Raw genomic sequence first — 26,290 nt, 5'->3', positions numbered from 1 at the left:
CGCCTGTAATCCCAGTACTTTGGGAAGCAGAGGCAGGCAGATCACGAGGTCAGGAGATCGAGACCATCCTAGCCAACATGGTGAAACCCCGTCTCTACTAAAAAAAAAAAAAAGAAAAGAAAAATTAGCTAGGTGTGGTGGCGCGTACCTGTAATCCCAGCTACTTCGGAGGCTGAGGCAGGAGAATTGCTTGAACCAGGGAGTCCAAGATTGCAGTGGGCCAAGATCGTAACACTGCACTCCAGCCTGGCGACAGAGTGAGACTCCATCTGAAGAAAAAAAAAAAGATAACTCTTGGTTGGTGTGTGGGATCTTGACAGGCAGGACTGTAAATGAACTATAAATACCTGGGAGAAGCCACAGCTGTGGATGTCCATGGAAGTCATGCTCACGGCGATGAAGTTGTGTCTTCTTCAGCTTGGCCTTGTGCCTCTGGAACTCCTGCCAGCACATGTGGCACCTGGGGCATCTACCCCAGCATTGCTCCTTACCTACCAGCATGTCTCCTTCCCCAAAGCCAAGTGATCACGGGGGTTCCGAGAAGTGTCCCCTGGCCCTCCCTGCTGATATGCTGCTGCTTGTCCTGTGTCCTTCTAATTGACTCCAATGCCAAGTGTAGCCCGTTATATTCCAGAGATCCTAAATGGATATTTGGACCTGAGACTATCCAGAGGGAGTATTGTACCTCCTTTGCCCATTATTCCCAAGCTTTTCAAGATCTTGGTCAAAGGCACTCTCCTCTGTAAACACACGGTGCCCATCGATAAGAATTAAATAAAATAATCTTTTGTTGCAACCTCTGTGACGTCCTAAAATAACACGGATTGTAGTCCTGTTATAAACTTTGGTTGTATTACCTCCAAAATCTGTCTTCTACTCTAAGCAGATGACTTATTGAGGGTAGGATCAATTGCTGTTTATATTTGTTCGTACTATTCCTGCACCATGCCTGCTTCACCCTGTGGGGACACATTAAATGTTGAATGGTTGGATGAATGGATGGATGGATGGACTGATAGATGGATAGTTGAATTAAAAGAAAGAAGCATATGTGATTTGATGGATAAATAGATTTTTTTTTACAAAATATCAACAGCCATTTCCCTATCTAAATAAAATAATGTAAGCAGCACCAAGAAACCAACTTTCAATGTAATACTTTCTGCTGACCCATTTCTGGGCCAGAAATCTCCCATTAGGGGTAAGTCATTGAAAGCCCCTAAATTATGAAGAAGGAGACAAAGAGAAAACCAAATAACTGAACTGTTATAATTATAGCAAATGTTATAGTGGCACCAGTTAGCTAGTTTCCGAGGACCCTGGAGAAATCTACATGTAAGTGGAAACCTCTAAATAGAGATGAGAAAAATCAGGAAAATAGCTTGCTTGTGAGGGAGTTCTAGGGCTGACAGCAGGGTGGGTCTCAGAGAAGCTGGGGCGTCAGGAAGGCCTGCTACCCTGCGGGCCAGAAGCTCTAGGCATTCCTGTGAACAGATCCAGGGATTCAGGAAATTCCATCCTTCCCACTGCTTTGCTCAGAACCAGGTCCCTGCACTCCACGCTAAGAAATGGTGGCTCCATTTGTAAACAGGCCTCTGATTTATTTCAACATGTGCACAGCTTGGACTTTCTCAAAAGTAAACTAAAACCAAATGAATTACTTAATTCACACCATATTCTGGAATTAACAGTCACTTCAAGGGCATTTCCGAGAATGTTCTCATTCTTAAGAGAGAGAACACAGCATTTCCTTTAGGTTGCAGCCCGCAAACACACCCACTGTCAAGTTCAATCAGGTTTCCACTGTAATTATTCTGGAGAACAAGCCTTACCTGAAAAATGGTGATCACTGAGGGCAGTGCTAAGTACCACATCTGAAAGTAGCTTCTTTTGGCTACTGGGCCACTAACAGGGCCCTGGCTGTCAGCAGACACTCTCTGAGGAAGGAAGTGCTTGCAGCTTAAGAAAGCTCAGCCTTGCCTTAAAATCCTTCCCGGATACTATCATGTCTTCCCTCCAGATAAGATGAAGGGATTTGAGGCTGTCCAGATAAAGATATGCACTTTAAAAAGAAAACAAAAACCATGAAAATGGCTTCTGGTAATTATAAGGTTTAGACCAAGGATACTAGCAAGTCATAGTGACCATATGCTCTTCACTTTCCTAAAAATTTACAAATTTCTGGCAAAGTCAGTATTTCTCCATTGACAAGCCTGCCTACCCACAGCCTAACACATGCAGACAGTACAGAATTCCATAGACATGGAGTTACTGTCATGGTGAGCGCGAAGCTAATAAATTTAGTGCCCATTGCTCTGTAGAAGAAAACAAACATATATTTTAAACACAACCTTTGAGCTTAATGGCTGAAATGTTTTTGTACCTTGGAAATGCTCCTTTGCTATTAAATCAAGGATAATCAGTTCATTTAAATGTAGGAAGGAAATAATTGATGTTTTCACATTACTGAGCATTTGGTTCAAACACTGGCTCTGCAGTAAACAGCATGCAGACACTTTAGGAGACAGGCAGCCGGCAGGAGGTAGACAGATGGCTGCCTCCACCGCGGCGAGGGCCAGGGAGCTGTGATAACGGCTTCTAAGGTTCGCATCAGCTGCACTTATGGTCGATCACACCAGGCACCCAAGATTCTGGATGAAAGTGCTTCACAATTCCCTCTACTTAATAATTAATATTTCAATCGTATTCTCCAATAATGATCATGATTAAAGAATGACAACACGTTTCTGAAATCTGTAAGTGGCAGCAGAGACACCAGGCCTTCTTTAGCTCAATAAGCAGCTGCGCTAAGATTTATTTATGTTCTGTCAAACCCAAAGGTTTTCTTAAAGGAGACTACCCTTTTTCTTTCTAGCTAAGGGAATCTGAATGTACAAAGAGCTGTATTTCTCTTTTTCTTCTTATAAGTATTCCCATAACAGCTGGGATAGTCTATTTTTCTTTCCAGAGTTTTGAGCGGCCCGTGTAAATCAGAAGGCGGTCATTGTCTGCATGGCAGTTCAGCTTGTGTCCCATAAAAGCCCACGACCCTTGAAACACCAAATCACCTTTTTTGCAGGTCTTTTGATTATTGGCATCCTTTTCCCAAAAAACTACAAAGGAAAGACAAAAGAAGGCCACTTTTTCTTTAACTTACATGTGCGATCATCTACAAAATGTTGGACTTCTTATCACACGTTTTCATATTAGGAGTATGGTAACACACACACAGGAAGTTGGTGATTCTCATTCTCCCTATTTTCAGAACCAGTCTCGTCTCTAGAGACACGTTTGTACCTAACAGTAGATTTTCATATTCCTTGATTTTGCTTTCTGACCTTCTTGGAGTTTTCAGTAATGTATCCTCAGCCCTCAGATCACAGAGCATTCATTAATTCATTCATGCATCCATTCATCCTCCCATCCATCTATCCACACATTCAGCAGTCATGTCTTATCATTGTTCTAGGCACTGTACATAAATATAAACATGAATTTTGAATTATTTGTATGACATCCATGTGTCCTTTCAGAATACAGTTGTATCATTGTAGGGCAATTAGAAGAGGTCATTTCTATTAAATTAGTAGCTTTTTTATTTGATGTTTTCAGTAGAAATTACTAGAGTTCTATATTCAGTGGGGATGCATTCAGAGTTAGTGTCAATATATTGTGTAAGTGGAGGGATCTTGAATAGTTGGATCCTGCACTGGCCCAGCTGCCCATCCTCCTTGCAAAGCGCTTAACAGAGACACATGTGTAGGAAAAGTAATGGAATGCATTATTGTTAGCCTTGGCTTTATTACAAAATCTCATGGGTTTAACTTTGGTAAAACTGGGTGTACTGAGTGAAGAACTCCTGGACTCCTAAGAACCAAGAGGTCTGGAAGAGAGCCTTTCATAGCGAAGACGCTCAGTGGATATTTGTTAAAGGAGGAAGTTGGACTATTCAGCCTTGCTCTCACACTGCCCTTCCATGCCCAAACCCAGGTCCTGAACTCAGCTCTCTGGCAGGACCACAGTGGAGGCAAAGGCTCTGAGAGGGCAAGCGTTTGGCTTCAAAGTCCTAGCACCACTCCAGGCCTCCTCCAGCTGCCACACTACCTCTGGTTTGCCTAGGAGAAAAGGTTCCCTGAGCAATGAGACCATCTCTTCTCCTGAGGAAGCCCTGAGCTCTCTGGCCATGTGGGTGGAAGAGGAAGAGGAAGGGTCATGTGCATGTACCCCAGACCCTTTCGCCCTCTGACCATCCATACAAAGCAGACCCAGGTCAGCATTCGCAAACCCAAAGAGCAGCTTTCTTTTGGGACAGTTCAGTGCCCTGTCCTTGATCCTCTTTATTCTTGGGCAAGATTCAAGCTGGCGATGTGAGAGAATGGATGTATAGTCAGGGTTCTCTAGAGGGGCAGAACTAATTGGATAGATGAATATATGAAGGGGCGTTTATTAAGGAGAACTGACTCATACAATCACAAGGAGAAGTCCCACAATAGACTGTCTGCAAGCTGAGGAGCGAGGAAGCTGGTCTGACTCCCAAAACCTCAAAAGTAGGGAAGCTGACAGAGCAACCTTCAGTCTGTAGCCAAAGGCCTGAGAGCCCCTGGCAAACCACTGGTGTAAAGTCCAAGAGTCCAAAAGCTGAAGAACTTGGAGTCTGATGTTCCAGGGGCAGGAAGCTTTCAATGCGGGAGAAATTTGAAAGCTGGAAGACTCAGCCAGTCTAGGCCTTCCACGCCCTTCTGCCTGCTTTTATCTTAGCCCCACTGGCAGCCGATTAGATTTTTGCCCATCCAGATTGAGGGTGGGTCTGCCTCTCCCAGTCCACTGACTCAAATGTTAATCTCCTTTGGCAACACCCTCACAGACACACCCAGGAACAATACTTTGCATCCTTCAATCCAATCAAGTTGACACTCAGTATTAACCATCACAATGCAGAACCCTTTCACTTCCCCTAGAAGCCAACGTTCTCCTTAGAAAAACATTTTTTCATAGTGATTTTGAATGGGAAGAAACTATAAAGACACATGGCCAGGCTTGAAATTCTTTTCAATATTTGCTTCTCTATAATATGTTGATATGAGTTAAAGTATGTGTATATTTATTTGTATGCACCTAATTTTTTTTTTTTTTTTTTTTTTTTTTTGAGACGGAGTCTTGCTCTGTCGCCAGGCTGGAGTGCAGTGGCGCGATCTCAGCTCACCACAACCTCCGCCTCCCGGGTTCAAGAGATTCCCCTGCCTCAGTCTCCCAAGTAGCTGGGATTACAGACATGTACCACCATACCTGGCTAATTTTTTGTATTTTAGTAGAGATGGGGTTTCACCATGTTGGCCAAGATGGTCTCAATCTCCTGACCTTGTGATCTGCCCGCCTCAGCCTCCCAGAGTGCTGGGATTACAGGCGTGAGCCCCTGTACCTGGCCCACACCTAATATTTCTATAACTTCATGGCACCAGGGACTGGATGTGATTTCCTCAGCTAGAATAGCCTACACTGATAGGCCTCTATAAAAAAAGGAATGATTAGGATGCTTTCATTTGAAATTTGTCTACTCACTGGGTAGCATTTAGTAGGCTGATGTAAATAGCAAGTCATTCATGCAGCAAATATTTCTGCAGTGTCTTCTGCATGCTGGCCATCGTGCTGGGTGTTTAGAACACAGCATGTCAGGCCGGGCGTGGTGGCTCACACCTGTAATCCCAGCATTTTGGGAGGCCAAGGCAGGTGGATCACAAGGTCAGGAGTTCAAGACCAGCCTGGCCAAGATGATGAAACCCTGTCTCTACTAAAAATACAAAAATTAGTCGGGCACGATGGCAGGCGCCTGTAATTCCAGCTACTCGGGAGGCTGAGGCAGGAGCATGACCTGAACCCCGGGGGCAGAGGTTGCAGTGAGCCGAGATCACGCCACTGCACTCCAGCCTGGGTGACAGAGTGAGACTCCATCTCAAAAAAAAAAAAAAACAGGTGTCAAATGAAACCAAACTGACAGTCCATGGTCTCAAGAAATCTATGTTCTAATAAGAGAGACAGGATATGACAAATCTAGATGTAATATAATGTCTACAGAAACCAGTGTTATGAAGAAAAATATAGCTGGGGAAGAAGATACAGAGAAACTGAGGCAATTGGGGGGGTGGAAGGATGATTTTTAGACAGGCTAGATGGTTTTACTGGAGAAGTGATGTCTCAGCAGTGACCTAGATGAAGTTATGGACAAGAGAAAGTCACTCAGGAATCCAAGTTAAGTGCAATTGGCCTCCAGAAAGTAGTCAACCTAATGGGACTTCAGTAGCCCTAATGGTGGGCTGGATTTCTCACACTGGCTTTGGTGCTTTTCAACCCACATATTCTAAATTTCAGTATAACTACAATGCTGGCACAAAGTTCCCCCAAAATAAACTTGGGCTTGCCCTAGGGACTAACAGTTTCAAAACCCCAGATATTAAGAAACTCCCGTGACTATCATTATCATTGAGTTAGAGAGCACACCAAAAGCATAGACCAAGCTTAGAACCTGGGCTCAAGACCACAAATGAACTGCTGTTCTTCCTGCCTGGTTAAGGAAGGAATTGGAAAGGTTTCCTCAAGCAGTCAAGGGTTCCCCAAAGCCACCCTAATCCCAGCCAGTGCCTTCTTCAAGAACTTCAGAGTATGGAGAATTACCCAAGGATCTAATAATGTGAGCCTGAGGTCTTTCTCTCACAGGACCTAGGATAATACAGAAAGTGAGCTCAAAAGACACAGGCTATGTGCTGTCAGTGCTAATGCTACCCCGACCTATAGAACCCATGCTGCCATTCTGTGACCCAAGGGGCCATCGCCAAAATGCTGCTGGCAACCCTAGCGAGTTGCGTGCGTCGTTACTTTTAGGTTTCTTTCCATCTCAGAAAGAAAGAAATAAAAAGAAACCATGTGTGGTCTGTGCTTGCTTGACAAATTAGTCTCTCAATGTATTTACTGACATCAGAATTTGCATTGCAGACACCAAGAAAACACTTCTGTTACATATTGTAGTAAAGAATAGTAATGCTCTTTTAGTTCCTCATCTCACTAAATAAAAAATAAGATACAAATCTTTCCCTCTGAAGAATTCAACTACCAACTGGTACATTACTGATTTTTCTATGTGAATAATGTGTATAGTAACTACTAGTATTCCCAGAAAGGATAATCATAAAGTTAACTTTTTTTGAATTTGGGGAGAGGGGAAGGGGAAGGGGAGGGGAGGGGAGGAGGAAAGGAAGGAAGGGAGGAAGGAGAGAGGGAGGGAGGGAGGGAAGGAGGGAGGGAGGGAGGGAAGGAGGGAGGGAGGGAGGGATGGACCGACCATTGTGCATTAGTTGGAGTTCTCTTTATTTCAAAGAATTGACTTACATAGCCATGGAGGCCAGCAAGTCTGAATCCTACAAGGCAGGCCAGAAGGTTGGGGATGGAGCAGGAGCTGATGTTATAATCTTGAAACAGAATTTCTTCTTCCTCTGAGAAACCTCAGTTAAGGCCTTTCAACTAAATGGATGAGGCCCGTTAAGTACCAAGGGGCAATCCCACTGATGGTAGATTTTAACCCCATCTACAAAATACCTTCACCACAACACCCAGAGTAATGTTTGGTTTAATAACCGGGTAATAAAGGCAAGCCAAGATGATACACAACACACATTGTTTATCTACACAGGCAAGAGTCTGAGAAGTATTTGAAGGATTTAATAACACATACACACACACAGATTATGAGAGTTTCTATAGTATGATGATTAAGAGAGTTTCTATAGTATGATGATTAAGAGTACGAAATGAGTGACAGAGCCAAGATGTTAAGCCCAGGCAGTCTGACTCCCCGCCCTCCTAACTGCTACTCAGTACTGTTCACTTGTTCAAGGCTCAAGCCCTCAATGGCTATAAAGGATTGAATATTCCATTTTTAAAAAACTTTCATCAAATAGATTGTGTGAATTAATGGCCTTAGAATTTGCAACTATCAAAAATGGCTATGAGAGATATCAAAAATACGATTGAATACATGAAAAATGTGTGTGGTCCTATATAGACTATGACAATACAGAATTTTATTAAGCCTGATATGATCTTGAGATGGAAATATATTTATGTCTTAAGAGCACAATAGTGCAAAATTCTGCCAAGTGACTTGAGTGGAGGTATTTTATATATATATAAAATATGTATGATATTAGAGAGAGAGAGAGAGAATTTGGATTTGAAGTCAAGGGCTCCCTGCCCCTCGCCTATGAGTTATGGAATCATCACTATGGCAACCATAAATAGGACTCAGTGGATCCCACCTAGGTCACCATGAAGAATCTAGTCAGCACCCCAGCTAAACGTTTTGATTATAACGCAACTACAAGCAAATTGAGAGGACAATCCCAAAAATAATACAGGAACATAACCTAAAATAGTTGTGTGGGATGGTGCAATAATTTCCTTAGTAGCTAATCATCTTTCACCCTAAAAGATTTAGAATTAAGTAGAGAAATGTTTTAAAGAATAAAAAAACACAGAACCAATATTTTGTGTTAAGGAATTTATACATACTTGAACTTCTAAAGGAATGTGGTTAATTAATCAAACAGCTCAGCCTTGTGACTTACCCTGAAACACAATTGAGTAATTGATTGAGGCTGGGGATATTAAGTTGAACTCTGACAAAGTTTGTAAACAGTATCAAAGCCATTCGGAGAACTTAAGGCTCACTATCTCTATTGCTTTGATTTATTCGTAGGTTATTTAAGTCCTCAGGAAAAAAAAACAACTATTTTTTAAATCAGACTTTGGAAGTACTTAAGAATGTGTTAAGGCCGGGCTCAGTGGCTCATGCCTGTAATCTCTCAGCATTTTGGGAGGCCGAGGTGGGTGGATCACTTGAGATCAGGAGTTCGAGACCAGCCTGGCCAATATGGTGAAACACCATCTCTACTAAAAATACAAAAATTAGCTGGGCGTGGTGGTGTGCCTGTAATCCTAGCTACTCAGGAGGCTGAGGCAGGAGAATCGCTTGAATCCAGGAGGGGGAGGGTGCAGTGAGCCAAGATCATGCCACTGCACTCCAGTCTGGGCAATAGAGTGAGACCCCATCTCAAAAAAAAAAAAACAGAAAAAAAGAAAAAGAAAAGAAAAAAGAATGTCTTAAATTTATAAATGCAGTTTACAACGTTTAAAGGTGACACCATTTTTCTACAAAATTAAGGGACCTATTTTGAGGGTTCCATGGACTGGCCAGGAAATCTGCCAAGACCAAAGCAGTCCCCTAATTCTCTAAGTTTCACTCACGGGCCACCTGCTGTCACTGTTGGCAGCTCCCTGCCCACCCAAGCTTGCAAATGACGCATCCCGGATGGCCTTTCTAATATTTATCCGCATTGTACAAAACCACTGTTGACCGCCACTTTCTCTTGGAATCATCTTGCTCATATTCTTCAGACAGGTTACTCTGGCCATTCGAGGATGGGTGGTGCCTCAGCTTTGGGACTGGGTAGGTCCTTCCGGGAGCAGAGGCTGTGGGCAGCAGGTTCCCTCGGGCAGGCCGTGGGCAGGTGGCATCCTGAGGCTGCCTTGCCTCCTGTTGATGGAGTCTGTTGATGGAAGTGTAGTGACAGGCACAAGGAAGGCTTCTCAGTGCTCTGCCTATGCTAATCAGGCCACATCCTAACTTTATATTCAATGCTTGGTCCCAAAATCAAAAGGGAGCTGACAGAAGACAATGTTCAGACCTCTCCAGAGAGGTCTTCTCGTGGAAGTCATTGAAGAAACTGGAGCTATTTTATGTGGAAATGAGATGACGGTAGGATAAAAGAGACCCCTGTTTTTAATAGTTCATTTGTTGCAATGGGAGATTGGCCTTGGGAGGTGTTCAAGACGATTTTCTGCAGTGCTGGGACCTAAGAGAAATCACATGGAAACACATCAGGCCAAAGTTAGCCCCTTGCCAGTTCCCTTCCCGTCGGTTCTGTTCTAGTCCTCAAGGCTTCTCCATTACCTGCTTACCTGCCTCTTTAAAAACAAGAACGCAGGCCCTGGGCTCTTCCACAGGCAAAAGTGTTTGACTTTCATATCGTTCGTATTGTTGATTTTTTGCAGTTGTCTTCTATGCGTGGCAAGTAACACAATTCAGTGTTTTCTATTTACGTTAATGGTATGATATTTATTTTGGAATAATTTTAATGAAATTAAGAAAACAAGCCGGGCATGGTGGCTCACGCCTGTAATCCCAGCACTTTGGGAGGCCAAGGTGGGCAGATCACAAGGTCAGGAGATCGAGACCATCCTGGCTAACACAGTGAAACCCCCTCTCTACTAAAAATACAAAAATTAGCTGGGCGTGGTGGCGGGCGCCTGTAGTCCCAGCTACTCGGGAGGCTGAGGCAGGAGGATCACTTGAACCTGGGAGGCAGAGGTTGCAGTGAGCTGAGATCACACCACTGCACTCCAGCCTGGGCGACAGAGCAAGACTCCATCTCAAAAAAAAAGAAAGAAAAAGAAAGCATTAAGTAAATCATGGTATGAGTGGTTTACAGATATGCTGAAACTTATGGAGGAGGCAAGAAAACAACTGGGCATTGGAAACACCAGTGCAGATTGTTACGTATTGCAAAGTGGGGTAAATGGTATCACTTGCATGTGGCATGTCAGAGGCAGCTGGCAGGGCAGAAGTTCTCACAATAGCTGGAGCTTCGCAACATGGGATGTGTTCTTACCAGTGAGCTTCTGGTTGAGTCAGGGAGGCGTAGGAAGACATCATTTTTCACGAATGCTGCAGCAGGGGTCCTGCATGCCTCTGGATGGTCCCTAAGGCTCAGCATCTTTGCCAATGGCAATCAGGGCAAGTCCGCCTTTGGCCATACACCTTCCCCCTCTTCACTCCTCTCTCTGATCTTAGGAGAGACTCAAAAAGGTATAAAGGAACACAATGAGGCCTTCTTAAGCTCAAGGAATCAACAGTTTATTTATTTTCATTTCCCTGTGTATTTTGAGGTTGGAGGATAATGCAGGCAGCCAGACCACCTGTACCTTACCTCTTGGGAGCCAAAGCTATGAGGCAGCTGTAGGGAGGATGAGTAATGGATCAGCAAAGAGGCAGGCACCCTTGGCTCTGGAACAACTAAAGTCTCGTGGGTGGGTGTGGGGGTCGTGGCAGTGCATTGAAATGGAGAAACCAAAGATGTTCCATTCCCAGTGCTTCTGTTTTCCTGCACTTTCTCATTGCTTCCCTACACCTGTGTGTGTAGAACAATAACCATGAATATCATTATAAACTAGAAAGTATGACTGGTTCTAGAAGTCTAGTCAGTGCCTCACTGTCGCTGACTCAGTCCAACACCCACCATCTCTGGTGGGACAAATCTTCACTTTGGTTCTGATTTCCTCTTTGAGGTCTAGATCCCAGTTTTCAGCAACTACCAAACAGTTTTTCTTGGCTGAGCCTCTTCACCACGTGCACTTACTGGTCAGCTTATTTTATTGTTGCTTTGACTTAGATTTCCATGGAATATGAACATGAAAAGAGTCTTTTTGTCAAACACTAGGAGACATTTCACATATTACAGCCCTGAGTACGTTCAGAGTTACCTTCTTTGAATAAAATCGCCTTTCCCTGGGGCCCATGACGAGCAGTGGGAGAGTACCTACGGATAGATGAAAAAAGATTTTTCTCTATGTCAATCTTGAAACCTTCTTTGAGTTTATGTTTCTTTGTTTGTTTTTCTCCCTAGTTACTTGTGTTTTAAGTTGTTGAAGGCAAGTGACCTGGTTTGACAGTTATTTTGCTTAGAGGACATGCTAAATCATGGGACAAAATCCAATGTCAGATTTTGAAACCGAGGCATTACTATTTTGTATTGGCAGAATTGACTGAGCATACAAATTATAAATTGCAAGCATAAGCCAAGTAATTGTAATAATAATACACACAGTGTCTTTTCTGTCAGGTTGGTCCAGATCAATAACCACAAACCATTTATCCCAGACAACGTTCTTACCTGAGCCCTGACGGTCTCATTCATAACACCTGTAAGTAAGCCATCCCCCTTTTGACCCCTTACCACTTTATTCTGAGCAGTCAGCTTCTCAGATGCACCACCTTTTTAATGTGATCTTGGGGAGAAAACACGGGGCTTCCTGTGTTGCTAGAGTCCCAAAGTCATCCTCTACCTTGAACGCTTTTATTTTAAAATAATAGTGCCACTCATTTGGGAAGGTCAACTTGGACTCCAGCTTATAAGGATTGTCCAGCAAAGAAATGAAAGAGTAGAGGAACAGCTATTGCTCCTGTGGCTCGTGGCTTCCCAGATTTGCAGGGAGTGCCTTTCCAGCCAGAGATGTCTAGCCTCTTGCCCCCACAAATTAGGAGGAAGCAAATAAAAGCCTTGCACATAATGTGTAGCAAAAATGCAAATATTTGGATGGAAAAGATATACAGGAATGTCAGCATAGATGCTACCTCTCGGGACACAGAAAGAGAAGGAAGAAAAGAAAGAGGGAAGAAACTGGGATAAGAGAATCACAAGATCTTTATGTCTGTAACCTTTGCTTTTTACAAATTTGAAGCAAAAATGCCCCCCAAAATCAGCATTAAATCTAAGATGTGGATATGTGAGTCCTGATTACATTAGTCTTTATATTTTCTGTGTTTTAGAACAATTTCATTACATGTGTGTACATACACATACATGTATATGCATGTGTATATGTCCATCTAAAATAATCAAAATGCTTGGGATCCAGTTAAATAATTCATTCAAGGGCTGTGTGAGAGCAGCCATTCAGAGATATGCAGACAACAAAGAATGATGAACTTCTGATATTCTAAAAATCCAGTGAAATATTCCTGGTGTGGGGAAAAGTAAAGATCTTTTATGGAGGCAAAAGGGAGGTGCTGAACAGAATCACAGCGTTTTCCATACAACGGCTAACACACAGATATAAGATTTGATTGGCTACTGTTGATTTCACTCTAAGGGGGTTGCTTAGCATTTTATTATAAAGAGATAACAATGACCAAGGTCTCTACCTCTCACATCATTCAGTCTGGTTTGAATGAAGGCTGTAAGTCTGGTTAATGTCTAAGATCTCAAAACAAAAATCAGGAAGCAGTGGTCACGCACCAGAGAGGAAAAACAGCCTGCTCTCACAACTCCATTTCCAGGGCTTAACTTTCCTCTAGGCCTATGAAATTTGGAAGGTCCTGAAATTTTCTTTTGTTTTTACATATATGTATGTATGTTTTAAAAGAAAAAGGAGGCCAGCCACGGTGGCTCACACCTGTAATCCTAGCACACTGGGAGGCCAAGGCGGGCCGATCATGAGGTCAGGAGATCGAGACCATCCTAGCTTACACAGTGAAACGCTGTCTCTACTAAAAATACAAAAAATTATCCAGGTGTGGTGGTGCATGCCCGTAGTCCCAGCTACTCAGGAGGCTGAGGCAGGAGCATCGCTTGAACCCGGGAGGCAGAGGTTGCAGTGAGCTGAGATCACGCCACTGCACTCCAGCCTGGGCGACAGAGAGACTCCATCTCAAGGAAAGGAAGGAAAGAAAGGATGGCAGAGGAGTATGGGAGATTATTCCCCAACTTGTCTTCCTTACAGGGGGCCTTTTCTAAACTTAAACCAATACACAGAAGAAAAGTTATTTATAACTAAATCAAAATGTAAATTCATTTCTAATGAGTTCAGTTCTGAAAAGGTTTGGGGAATTCTGCTGTTAGGAGTTTCGAAGTGAATTTTAGGGTTTAGCCACGGGAAACCCTAGATTAAGCATGTCAGAGAGAATTGAAGAATTCAGACACGCAGGGAAAAGCTGGTCAATGAACAACAGCAGCCCCTTCTCTGAGTGAAAAAGCAGCTTTCGGTTAACTTCACAGGGGGACGTAACTGTCCTAGTAGCAGGAAAGATGTTGCTATAGTAACGCTCAGCGTGGGGTGAGAAGGAAAATGGGATTAAAAAAGGATATTTTCCTTGTATTGGCTTCTTTCCTTAAAGATCATTAAGAAGTCACCTACCCACAGCTAACAGAAAAGAACTCCTATTTAGCCTTAAGGGGGAAGAAAGCCCACTTTTTCACCTGGGAAGGACAGGAGCTGCTCCCGTGTCCTGGGGTACAGAGTAGCTTTTAACTGAATGTAGGGATATTTGGTTGAGGGAGTGGCTATTGTCCTTTTCTATGTATACGGCAGAAAAATGGGTTGATGGATGGAATTAAATGGCGATTTAAAGAAATCCAAAGAGCTGTCTGTTCTGCAGTTGCCACCTCCCACGTGAACCTCCCTCACTCCTGGCTCCGTATTCCTAGTGTGGGAGGGTGGTTATAAATTAGATGAGGATAAATTGTTTCATTTGTGCAGAGCTTTAATTTGATAGAAAGGGGAGGTCTAATAAATCATGGGTAGAAAAGAGGCTGCATTTAGTTTAAAGTACAGTTCAGGTTAACAAGGTTAAAAATAGATTGCTCCAGGAACAGGTATGAATTCCTCCATGACGCTCAGCCATCACAAACATCCTGTTCCTTTTATGCTTCTACGCAAAGTCAGCTCTGGCTCAGACGCCAGGCTTCAGGGCACCAGAGTCTGCATCTGGTAGCGGGGAGGGCCTTTCCCCTCCCACAGCTGCATAGGTCCCAAGCCAGGCCCCTTTGGGTCACAGTGTCTGCTGGCATCTCCCAGTTCCTCCAAGTCACACTTGGACCTCGAAACCTCCCCAAAGGCCTACAAGCATGGTGCTCTCCGCTCAGCCCCAGGCAGCCTCCAAGCCTCCCTTCCCAAAGGGAGAAATCGGAGAAATCAGAGAAATCCCTTCTCTGATTTTTTTGTTTTGTTCTGAGATAGGATCTCTCTCTGTTGCCAAGGCTGGAGTGCAGTGATGCAATCCTCGCTTACTGCGGCCTCGACTTCCCCAGGCTCAGATGATCCTCCCACCACCCCACCCTCCAGGTACCGGGGACCATTGGCATGTGCCACCACACCCAGCTAAGTTTTATATTTTTTATAGAGACAGGGTTTCACCATGTTGCCCAGGCTGGTCTCAAACTCCTGGGCTCAAACAGTTTGCCTATCCTCTTTGTTTATGCTGCTGCCCTCTCTGCTCTGGTCCCTATCCCCACCACTCCATCTCCCCACAGGAGGCTTTCCAGAACTAAGGCCTCTGAACTCTCTGGCCAAAGGAAACCACCACTCTGCAAGGCTGTCGATAGGGAAGGGAAGGGAAACCCCTTGTATTCTTTGCTGGTGGCCAATAGCAGGAAAGTGGGCCCAGCTCATCACTCCATGCAGTCCCCTGGCCCCACACGTGAAGGGAGACCATGCACTCTGCCCTGTGACATGCAGACCTGGTGCGGGGCAGCTGGCCTCAAGCACGCTGCACCGATCCCATTCAGCTGCAGCATGGGTGGGTGGTACAGGTGGCCTCTTTCTCCTGCTGCCCTGTCAGCTGCTGGGATGGCAGCCAGCAGACACTTAGATGCCTTGAAGTCCAGGAAAAGGGTCACAGACATCTTCCTTCAAGCTTGGAGAAAGGACAGTCTTCCCTTATTCCACTCAGAGGTGTCCATGTGTAGGAGAAAGGGGAGGGTGGGCCTCAGCTCTCAGCTCCTCTGATCAATCTACCCTGCTTGACTCGGTGGCCAGGGGCAACACTGAACCCCTCAGGAGCCCCCAGCAACTGCATTCCAGCCCAAGTGGCCCTCCTCCCCTGGGTCAGTGCCGAGCACCAGCAGGTCGCATGCGGTGTTTGTTTTACGGTCCTGTCTTCATGGGTCAGGTAGCCTCTAAGTGGCCGTCAGAAAGTTGAGCCCTGTCTCCCCGTTCCTGTCTGACTGCTGTACACTCGTGCAGGGGGAGCTGTGTCAGCGCCGGGGCTTTGGAGAGGCTGAGCATGTCAAGTTCAAGAATTATGGGTTTTAGGCAGATGTGTCAGCCCTGGCATCTGGTCCCTGAAGCCCAGTCTACTCTTGGAATCCAGAGTAAAATGTAGGCAGGGGTTACCTAGAAATTAAAAAAAAAAAAAAAAAAAAAGATATTGTGCCAAACACCCTTATTAGAAAAGACCATGCTAAGGATAAATGAAAATGAACACTGGAGAGGTACTGGCTTTTTTAAAAAATAAATATTACTTACCTTAGCAAAACAGGAATAAATCCATTAAACTGATAACAAATACCTCTGGCCAAAACCACAGGAAGGCTTTTTTCAAAGCAATTGAAATGCAAAATAAATGACATGTAAAGATTCTGTCCATACAGCATGTCAAGAGTGCCGTTTCATTCATCAAGGGGAACAAATGTTTCCACCGCCACGCTCGTCCAAAGCTCGCTGTTACTCAGGAGCCCCCGCTACATGCAGACAGGCTGAGCACAGTGAATTAGCCTCTCAGGAGGAACTCAGCTTTTCAGAGCACAACCTCACCACGTCAATTAATATTTGCTGATTGAATGCCTGCTCTGCGTCTCCCGCTAACCAAGGGCTGCAGGGACTTCTTGGAGCATGGCAAGCACCCCAAGCACTAGTTTAGTCTAAATGGAAAAAGCATGCATGGAAATGGAAATGCCGGAGTAAATTCATGAGATCTAATGACCTTGAGGACTTCCACAGACATACACATTCCTGGAGGAAGGTGGTGGGGATGCTTTGGCTAAACCCATTACAGAGCACATTCTGTTCTTCAGATAATGCGTCTTCATGGAAGAGAATCTCAATCATTTGCTAAATAGGAAGGACAAGTTGACAGATGATTGGGAGCCTCTTGCAGGCAAGAGGGTTTCCTTAGGAAGCTCACTCAGCCAGGCCCGTCCCATGAAGCTGCCCTGGGATGGATCCTGAAGAAGTGGTATCTGCAGCTCCCACCAGCTGGGCCTGGCCTGGCCGATTCCCAGTCTGGGAGCCAGAAGCTTCAGAGCTCACCGGCCCCACCCAGCCTCCCACACTTTTGCTCTTCGTCTGCCTAAGGCCTAAGCCTGGTGCCTCCTAGTTAGTTCGTGCACACCGAATCGAATTTCATGTAAATTAAATGCTAACAGCCTGCTGATGCCAGCATCTCTACCTTTGTCATTTAAAGTCACAGGCTCGTTAATGACTGCAATTAGGCAGCTCCGTTATTACTTGAGCTAGAGACGCTTAGAGAGGCATATGTGATGGCAAAATGCTCAGCGTGCTCCACTCTTTCCATTAACCCCTTGGCTCTGCCTACTGGGGCATCAGTTTAGGCAGGAGTAATATTAGCAGCTGAAGCACATTTATTTCTACCAAAGGTAAAACTGACTGAACTAATGACTGCAGAGGATTTGTTTCTCCCTTTTTTTTTGTTTTGTTTTGGTTATGACCATTTTAAAAAACTGGTTGTTCTTGTACATTGCAGTATGTACTGTCCACTCTGGGTTATCTGTTTATGATTAATAATTTGTATGGTGTGATTTATAAAACTGCTGTCAGGCTTCTTTCCTTACAACATTACAAAGTCTGTGTGACAATGAACTTATCTTCCAGTGGGCATTGCGTGAGTACCTCTCAGGCTCCCACACCCTGCAGCGCTTCGTGGTACCATCAAACTCTTGCACTTGATTTAGGCAATGCACGCCAGTTTCCCTGCTCCATGCAGGGCAGGGCATGTGGTAAGGCACAGTGACATAGTATAAGACCATGCATGTTGGAGGAACTTCACTCCTGATTCTTTTTTTTTTTTTTTTTTTGAAACGGAGTTTCGCTGTTCTTGCCCAGGCTGGAGTGCAATGGCGCAAGCTCGGCTCACTGCAACCTCCACCTCCCGGGTTCGAGCAATTCTCCTGCCTTAGTCTCCCAAGTAGCTGGGATTACAGGCATGCACCACCACCATGCCCAGCTAATTTTGTATTTTTTAGTAGAGATGGAGTTTCTCCATGTTGGTCAGGCTGGCCTCAAACTCCCGACCTCAGGTGATCCACCCGCCTCGGCCTCCCAAAGTGCTGGGATTACAGGCGTGAGCCACCGCGCCCGGCCTCGCTCCATGATTCTAATATCTACCCATTTTCTTCACCTCGAGCAAATCAGTTAACTTCTCAGAGCCCCCATTTCCTCGTCTGTGCACTGGGGAGAATGGTTTGCCTAACGAGCAGGGTGGACACATGGGCAGTAAATGAGAGGCTTTATGTTAAACTGCTGACAGAGAATGATATAAATGTTGCGTTTACTGGTTACAATGTCCAAAACGAAAGGGAAGAGAACCTCTCTCTTGCTTGCTGGCAGAGGCTCTCAGTAAGCTGTTCGTCTCCATGGCTGCATTCTAGCAACTTCGTTGAAAAGCATTCATGGGTGTTTGTGTGTAAGCAGGACCCCGAAGGAACAGCTAAATTCCAAGCCACCTTCAGCTGGGAGTCCAGCCCGTCCAGTCTAAGCCAGCGAAGGCCACCCCTGGTCCAGATCGCCACCTTAGATACAAGCAGTGCTGCCCTTCCGCTTGGTGGTGAGGAACGGCACGCTATTCAGTGCCTTCTTGTACTGGCCCACTAAGGAGAAGGTCATGTGAATTATCCAAAAGAGGAAGCCCAAGATTTTACAATCATACTGAGAAATGGTTCTGAATAAAAGCCATTTGTTATGATCACTAAAGTAAACCTGTTTGTGGACAGTAAGGAATAGTGTCTTCAATCTAGCCTTCAAGACTAAGGACTTTAAACTCATTTCACGGTGTATTTTTTGTGCTAATCATTTTGTTTTTACTTATCGTAGGAGACGGAAAGCCCCTTCAATAGCTCTGTACTGACTTTTGAAGTGGAGAAATAATTCTCCTTCAATTTCAGATAAATTGAAGTTTACTTAAGGATGATTAAGAATCTTTCTGACAGACTTTGAGAAGGTCTCTCTTCTGACTGCTGTAATTTTAAATAATTCAGAGCCAGCCTGGCACATGTATGTTTATTAAAGTAGGGATGAAAATAAAACTGACTCGTGTGGCTGCATTAGCCCACTGAACAGTATTTCGTCTTACATCGTCTCCATAACTTCTGAAGTGATAACCAGAAACTCATTTCGACGTCCTCCCTGCCTGCTGGGCTGATTGGCATGAGGCAGGGCCAGCTTTATCCACTTCCTGAAGACCATTCCTCCATGGTAGCCCCTTTCCCAGGCACCAGACCCTCTTCTCAGAGACTCAGAACAGCAGGCCAGGGACGGAGGGAGGGAAGATGCCGGATGGCTGAGGAACCCCCAGGCAGGCGGCAGCTGCAGCCTTGGCCCTTCCTGGGACCCTGAGGCCCCGGGATTCCTTGGCAGCAGAACCTGTATCAGCAGGAACAGCTCCGGGAACTGCAGGAAGAACTGGAGCTCACAGGACTCCAGATCCTCAGATACTTTTTTGTTTGTTTGTTTGTTTTCTTTTGAGACGGAGTCTTGCTCTGTCGCCCAGGCTGGAGTGCAGTGGCATGATCTCAGCTCACTGCAACCTCCACCTCCCAGGTTCAAGTGATTCTCCTGCCTTGGCCTCCCGAGTAGCTGGGATCACAGGCACATGCCACCATGCCCAGCAAATTTTTGTATTTTTAGTAGAGACGGGGTTTCACCATGTTGGCCAGGCTGGTTTCAAACTCCTGACCTCAAGTGATCCGCCCGCCTCGGCCTCCCAAAGTGCTGGGATTGTAGGCATGAACCACCGCGCCTGGACAGGACCCCAGACTCTTTCTGTAGCTCACAAATCAACAAAATTAGTAAATATGTGAACTGTGATGCAGAACTTCCAACCACATCCCAAATTGCCATGGACTGCGCTTCTCTTCACACTGGAGCAGTGATGGCTGAGCACCACGCTTCTCCGCAGAGCTGAGCTGCTCTTTCTTGCTCTTCACCAGGTTCTCTCCTGCTCCTCCTGCGGTGGTCACAGCTTTGGCTGTGCTGTGTTTTGTGCCGCAGACAGGCCCTTTCTGACTTTATTTGACTAACCCCCTAGAACCCCTGACGGTGTTTAGCTGGTCGAAATTCAAAAATCCCTCTGAGATGCTTTTAGTTCAGAACATTTTTGTTAGGAAAATCCTCTCTCTCTTCACCAATGAGATTTTGCAAGAACAATCGCATCTTTCTCTTTGTCTTTCAGCTGACATTTTAGTCTTAAATTTTCTAGGGACACCTTCAGTACAGCCTCTTATCACATTAGACTCTTATTTGTATTCTGGAGAGATGCTGGTCTTTAATATTCTGGAAGACAAATAAAGAACCCTCAGAAAACCCAGGGCCGTTCTACTTTCTACCTTCAGTCCCGAATGATGTCAGGGAGCTCTCAGGACCTTCAGGTGGCATTGGAAATACCTCTTGGGTTTGGAAAGGGCAATTTAGATCCAAGCAATCTCAGAATGCATTTGTGATAGATATGTTATGAATTTTTACTGCCTCACCTCTTCACTTCCTCCCTGTCTGCGAGGTAGAACTAGGATTTTCTTATCCATTTCCAGCAACTCCCAGACCCCTGGTGAGGGGACCCTCTGTGTCTGCCCACCATGTCTTTGTAGAACAATTCAATCTATCCCGAGGGGCAGGCTCCCAGCGGCAGCAATAGGGAAATGCCAGGCTTCTCAACCTCTGTGTCAGCATTCTTGACATTTGGGGTGGGATAATCCTTTGTCAGGGGGACTGTTCTTTGCATTGTAGGATGTTTAGCAGAGTCTCTGGCCATTGTCTGCTCTGGCCATTGTCTACAGTGGCACTCTGTAGTGTGACAGTGAAAAATGTCTCCCGACATTGTCAACTGAGAACTTCTGACATAATGGGAAGAGTAAAAACAGGCCCAGGCCGGGTGCAGTGGCTCACGCCTGTAATCCCAGCACTTTGGGAGGCTGAGACGGGCAGATCACGAGGCCAGGAGATCGAGACCATCCTGGCTAACACGGTGAAACCCCGTCTCTACTAAAAATACCAAAAAAATCAGCCGGGCGTGGTGGCGGGCACCTGTAGTCCCAGCTACTCGGGAGACTGAGGCAGGAGAATGGTGTGAACCCGGGAGGTGGAGCTTGCAGTGAGCCGAGATTGCGCCACTGCACTCCAGCCTGGGCAACAGACTGAGACTCTGTCAAAAAAAAAAAAAAACCTAGGCCCAAAATACTGATGCTCGAATCTCAGCTCTAGTCGGATGACCTTGACCAAGTCTATCTGAGCTCATAGTACCTGCCCCACAAGGTTGCTTGCATAATTAAACTCAATGATGTGGTGGCTTTCAGCACATGTTTATTGAAGCCAAATCTTTTATCATCTGTTTTCTTAATTAATGGCAAGAATTACGTTAAGATGCGCAGTAAGCAATAAAAATCCAGCTTACTCGTTTCACCAAAGGTACACTTCTAGCTCTTTGGCACAAACCGGTTTAGTTCAGCGTAGACGGAATCTCTCGGAGATCTGGCTTCATCGGGGCGGAGAGGACATTTCACTTCAGGTGGTATCTCTCTTGTACTCCTTGAGAGCTGCTCCCACGCAGTTAATGGCACCCGGATAATTACAGACGGAGCTGCCTTTGGGTTGTAAACAGAGCTTTGGGTGATTGCACACTGTCATTTATCCGGCCTATTTGCATTCGTACTTATTTGCATTTCTACATCTCCCACAGCTGACACTTGTTTTTTAATTTTGTGATTCCAAAGCACTTTTCTGATTACCCTGTGCCTGCTAGGAGTGCCCCCCATCAGGCGAGGGATGCAGCCTCCTTCCTGGCTCTGCCCTCTTGATTTCCTCCATGTTTTTGGAGGGAGGCCAGTTGTTGGGAGACCGCATCTGCCGTGAGCCCGGGCCTAATGAGTCATTGTTCTTCTGAGAAGCCCGCTGGCGTCAGCTTCCTTTCAGCTGCGGCATCGCAGGACCTTGTCTGCCTTTTCCTCCGGATTACACCTGGGACCTGCTGCATTATGTTGCCATGACAAAAGTCACCTTACTTTCTCTTTTCGAAAGTGAGATTGACCTTCCTTCTGTTTCTGAAAGAAATGCGACTTAAAATTTGAGTCTGTAGCAATCAGCTTGAGATAGCCTACTCTGAAATTGCTAAAAGAACAGTTTCCATTTAAGAATTTAGCTACAGTGCTGAGAACATACAACCCCTACCTTTTTAAGCATCTCATGTGCTTATATTTCTTAAACAAAATGGCTATGTCTATTCCTTGCTTTCTGTAAAAGGCATACTTGTCAGTTTAATAAAATGTATGTTAATTTTCCTAAGCCAATTTACAAGCAGCATTGGTCAAATAGCTACATGCGGCATGATCACCCGAATATCTAATAATGATAGAGCACTTAACGGTTTACTAATTCCTTAACAACATCCATCATCTATTCTTCGATTTTCTTCTCTCTCTCGGTTTCCACATGACCCATGCATTGAGAGATTTAGATTTCCTATTTCGCCGAATTGTACTGTTTTCCCTTGCTTTCTGAGTGAAAGTGAGAAAACCTATGAGTATAAAATATGTCTTCTGCCCTGTATGCTGTATATAAAATTTAACAGAATTCAGCCGGGCGCAGTGGCTGATGCCTGTAATCCCAGCACTTTGGGAGGCTGAGGTGGGCGGATTACGAGGTCAAGAGACAGATACCATCTTGGCCAACATGGTGAAACCCCGTCTCTACTAAAAATACAAAAAATAGCCGGGCGTGGTGGTGTGCGCCTGTAGTTCTAGCTCCTCCGGAGGCTGAGGCAGGAGAATCGCTTGAACCCAGGAGGCGGAGGTTGCAGTGAGTCGAGATCGCGCCATTGCAACCCATCCTGGAGACAGAGCAAGACTCCGTCTCAAAAAAAAAAAAAAAAAAAAAAAAAAAAAAAAAATTAACAGAATTCTCCCTGTAAGTGAATTTGTAAGAAAACAAGAACATTGACTATTCCATTTAATAACAAAACTTCTGGGACAGACCAGCTCCTTTGGTGAATTAGTTAAATGATGTGCAGATTATATTAACCCATGGAATATAGCATCACGGACCCACATACCATCATCCTGACTTAGTACGACTCACAACAGCTCTGTATTTAAACGGATGAGGATAGATGTGGGCTCGTATAATAACTGTGCCAATTACAAGGGAAGAATAAACAAATGTTTACCAATCAAGTAGTCACCAGCAACCTGCCTTTGGTAGATATACTAGTGTTCCTATTTGGGGAAAGGTATTATTTATTTTAATAGTTGCATAATGTTCACTTTCAAAATATGCCTTTGACTACATTATGCTTATTTTCTGCATGTCACAGACTAGCCCCACTTAGGTGAGCTTAGTAGATACACTAATGTTACTACTTTGAGAAAGGCATTATTTAATATTCCTTTCAGGAACACATTAATATACGATGTCAGAATTATGATGCTTGGTTTTTACACACAGCCTGTCCCAGCTCAGGTGGGGTCACATCCTTTGGCCATACCCGTGTAAAAAGCCAAAGGGGGCCCCTTTTCCAGACAGCAACCAGCTCAGCCCAGGCTCCCCTGCCTTGTGGCATCCACGCCACCAGTCACTGCCAAAGCACATACAGGAGTCCCCGCTTACCCATGGTTTCGATTCCTACAGTCTCTGGTACTCACAGTCAACCGAGGCCCGAAGATATTAAATGGAAAATACCAGCTCAACACTTCCTAAGTTTTAAATTGCTCACTGTTCTGAGTTGTGCGATGAAATCTCACACCCTCCCACCTGGATGTGGATCCTCCTTTTGTCTGGCATCTCCATGCTGTAGACACCACGCGCCCAGAAGTCACTTAGTAGCCATCTGGGATAGCAGAGCTATAGATCACAAGAAGAAGGATGAGCGCAGGACAATGAGATATTCAGAGGGAGAGGGAGTCCACATTCACGTAGCTTGTGTCGCGGCCCTCGCACCATTTTACCTGCTCTGCTGTAGCACTGTTGTGAATGTCTTACTTTGCTTAATTTGTAAGTTAAGCTTCGTAGTAGGCATGTATGTATAGGAAACAACAGCATATCTAGGGTCGGTACTACCCGTGATTTCAGCATACACTGGGGGTCTGGGAACGTATCCCCCTTGGATAATGGAGGTGACTGTGATAGTAACAGAAGCATCCCAGGTGTTATTTTCATAGGCGCTGCTACCAAGCTTGTAAACCTCTTCACTGTACCCAGTAGTGCGACAGAGCTGTAGAGAGTGACCGGTCTCCCTAAGTGAATACCAGGTGGAACCTAACACAGAGAGAGAGAGGAAAGGCCAATTTCAGACACTGGAAGCTACTCTTACAGATACAGACATTTCAATAGCCAGGAGACCCTGAGGAACGGCTCTTAATCCAGGTGGCCAGTGTATAGACATGCCTGCAAGTAGCCAACCAGGATAAGAGTCAGCCCCCGGAAGGGATGAGGTCAGAGCAGGAGTTTCAATTTGACCCACGTTCCCATCATGCCTTTCTCTCTTTCTCTCCCATCTTCACTTCCAAATCACAGCCATTCACCCAAGCAGTTCACGAATGCAGGAACCTACCAGGACGTTACAAATCACCAAAAATTTAGCCCTCCCAGGGAGCAATTACAACTCCAAAAAGGCATTATTTGCACTCTCCGCCCCCCCACCCAAAAAAAAGTCTTGAGTTTGCAGAGAGTGGCCAAAAACATTCTAGAACTTCATGTCTCTATGCCATGCCTGCTCTTCCATCCCAGTGAATGAACACGGCAGGCCTTCCCATCCCGCCTCCTCCTCTCTGCCCTCCCATCCCGCCGCCTTCTCTCTGCCCTCCCATCCCGCCGCCTTCTCTCTGCCCTCCCATCCCGGACCCTGCTCTCTGTCCCTCCCATCCCACCCCCTGCTCTCTGCCCTCCCATCTCGCCCCCTCCTCTCTGCCCTCCCATCCCAGCCTCTGCTCTCTGTCACTCCCATCCTGCTCCCCTGCTCTCTGCTCTCCCATTCTGCCTCCATCTCTGCCCTCCCATCCCAGCCCCTCCTCTCTGTCCCCCCATCCCAGCCCCTCCTCTCTGTCCTCCCATCCCACCCCTCCTCTCTGTCCTCCCGTCCCACCCCCTCCTGTCTGTCCTCCCATCCCACCCTCTCCTCTCTATCGTCCCATCCCGCCCCCTCCTCTCTATCCTCCCATCCCGCCTCCTCCTCTCTGCCCTCCCATCCTGGCCCCCTCCTCTCTGTACTTCCCATCCCACCTCCTCCTCTCTGCCCTCCTACCCCGCCCCCTCCCCTCTGCCCTGCCATCCTGGCCCCTGCCCTCTGTCCCTCCCATCCTGCCCCCTCCTCTCTGTCCCTCTCATCCCGCTCCCTGCTCTGTGCCCTCCCATCACTCACCCTCCTCTCTGCCCTCCCATTCCTCCCCCTCCTCTCTGCCCTCCCATCCCACCCCCCTGCTCTCTGTCTTCCCACACTCCCACCTCCCCAAGTCATTGCTGGAAGGAATGAGTCGGCCTCAGGGCCTCCCAGGCAGTTCTTGAGGAAACCACACACTTCATGAGGAAAGGAAATCCTGGAGGAGTTTTCATGTAGATACAGGTTTTATTTAGGGGAAAAAAAATCTAGAAATAAATACAACTGCCTGGAAAACTAACTATATTTTACATTTTGGAATAATTTAAATATTATTCCTGGTAAAGGAAGTGATGCAGAAAAGTCAAGAGAGCTCTGAAGGCAGAGAGAGCTGGATAAGCGGGTCCTGACTCATCAGCGACCTTGAGCCGGCCCCTGACACCTCTGCAATTCCATTTCTGCAATGGTAAAATGGGGATAGCAATGACACCTACATTATCATATTTAAAATGAACACATTTTATTTTTTTAATGCACCAATATTTGTAAATATTCGCAAAGCTCATATTAATATTTGTAAAGCTCTCTGCACAAAGTAGGAGCTCAGTGCTTCTTTATAAACAACAGTAACAAAATGACTTCACTTACCTTCACACGAACCCTTTGCATTAGGGATTACCGCCAATCAGGCAGGAGGTGTCAGAGCATGGCTTGATAAAAATAGAGTACAACTATGCAGGGAGTTTTTTAGGACAATGGGAATGTAACCGCTTATAATGCATGTCCAAAAGGTTCCTTGTAAAATATTATCTTGCAAAATGATTTTAGAGTGAAATCATCTCTTTTTTCTGGCAAATCTTTGAATTCCACCCAGTTTACCTTCATTATACCCAGCTGCACCAAAGCCCATGTGTTCTTTCTTCCCATGCTGTCTCACCAGACCTGTCTGTTCACATTAACCTAGTTACCAGTGGAACGAAAATGCAATTTGCCAAAGGTTACATTTCTTCGTCATGAGCACAAGAGAGCAAGATCATGCCGGGCAAAGGCTTTCAGTAAATTTCAGCCAAGAAGTTGGGCTTCTTCCCAGGA

The 26,290-nt window shown here is 45.5% G+C and overlaps 1 protein-coding gene across 1 annotated transcript in view; it reads left to right on the top strand.

Moving 5' to 3' along the window:
* Positions 1-26,290, top strand: part of PRKN (parkin RBR E3 ubiquitin protein ligase) — a 1,393,859-nt gene that overhangs the window by 1,280,852 nt on the left and 86,717 nt on the right. The gene's annotated exons all lie outside the window — the stretch shown is intronic.

The sequence above is a fragment of the Nomascus leucogenys genome, chromosome 3 (assembly GCF_006542625.1).
Source record: "Nomascus leucogenys isolate Asia chromosome 3, Asia_NLE_v1, whole genome shotgun sequence".
Classification (NCBI taxonomy): Eukaryota; Metazoa; Chordata; class Mammalia; order Primates; family Hylobatidae; genus Nomascus; species Nomascus leucogenys.
Note: the sequence above shows the minus strand (reverse complement) of the source record. Positions and strands in the feature narration are given on the sequence as shown.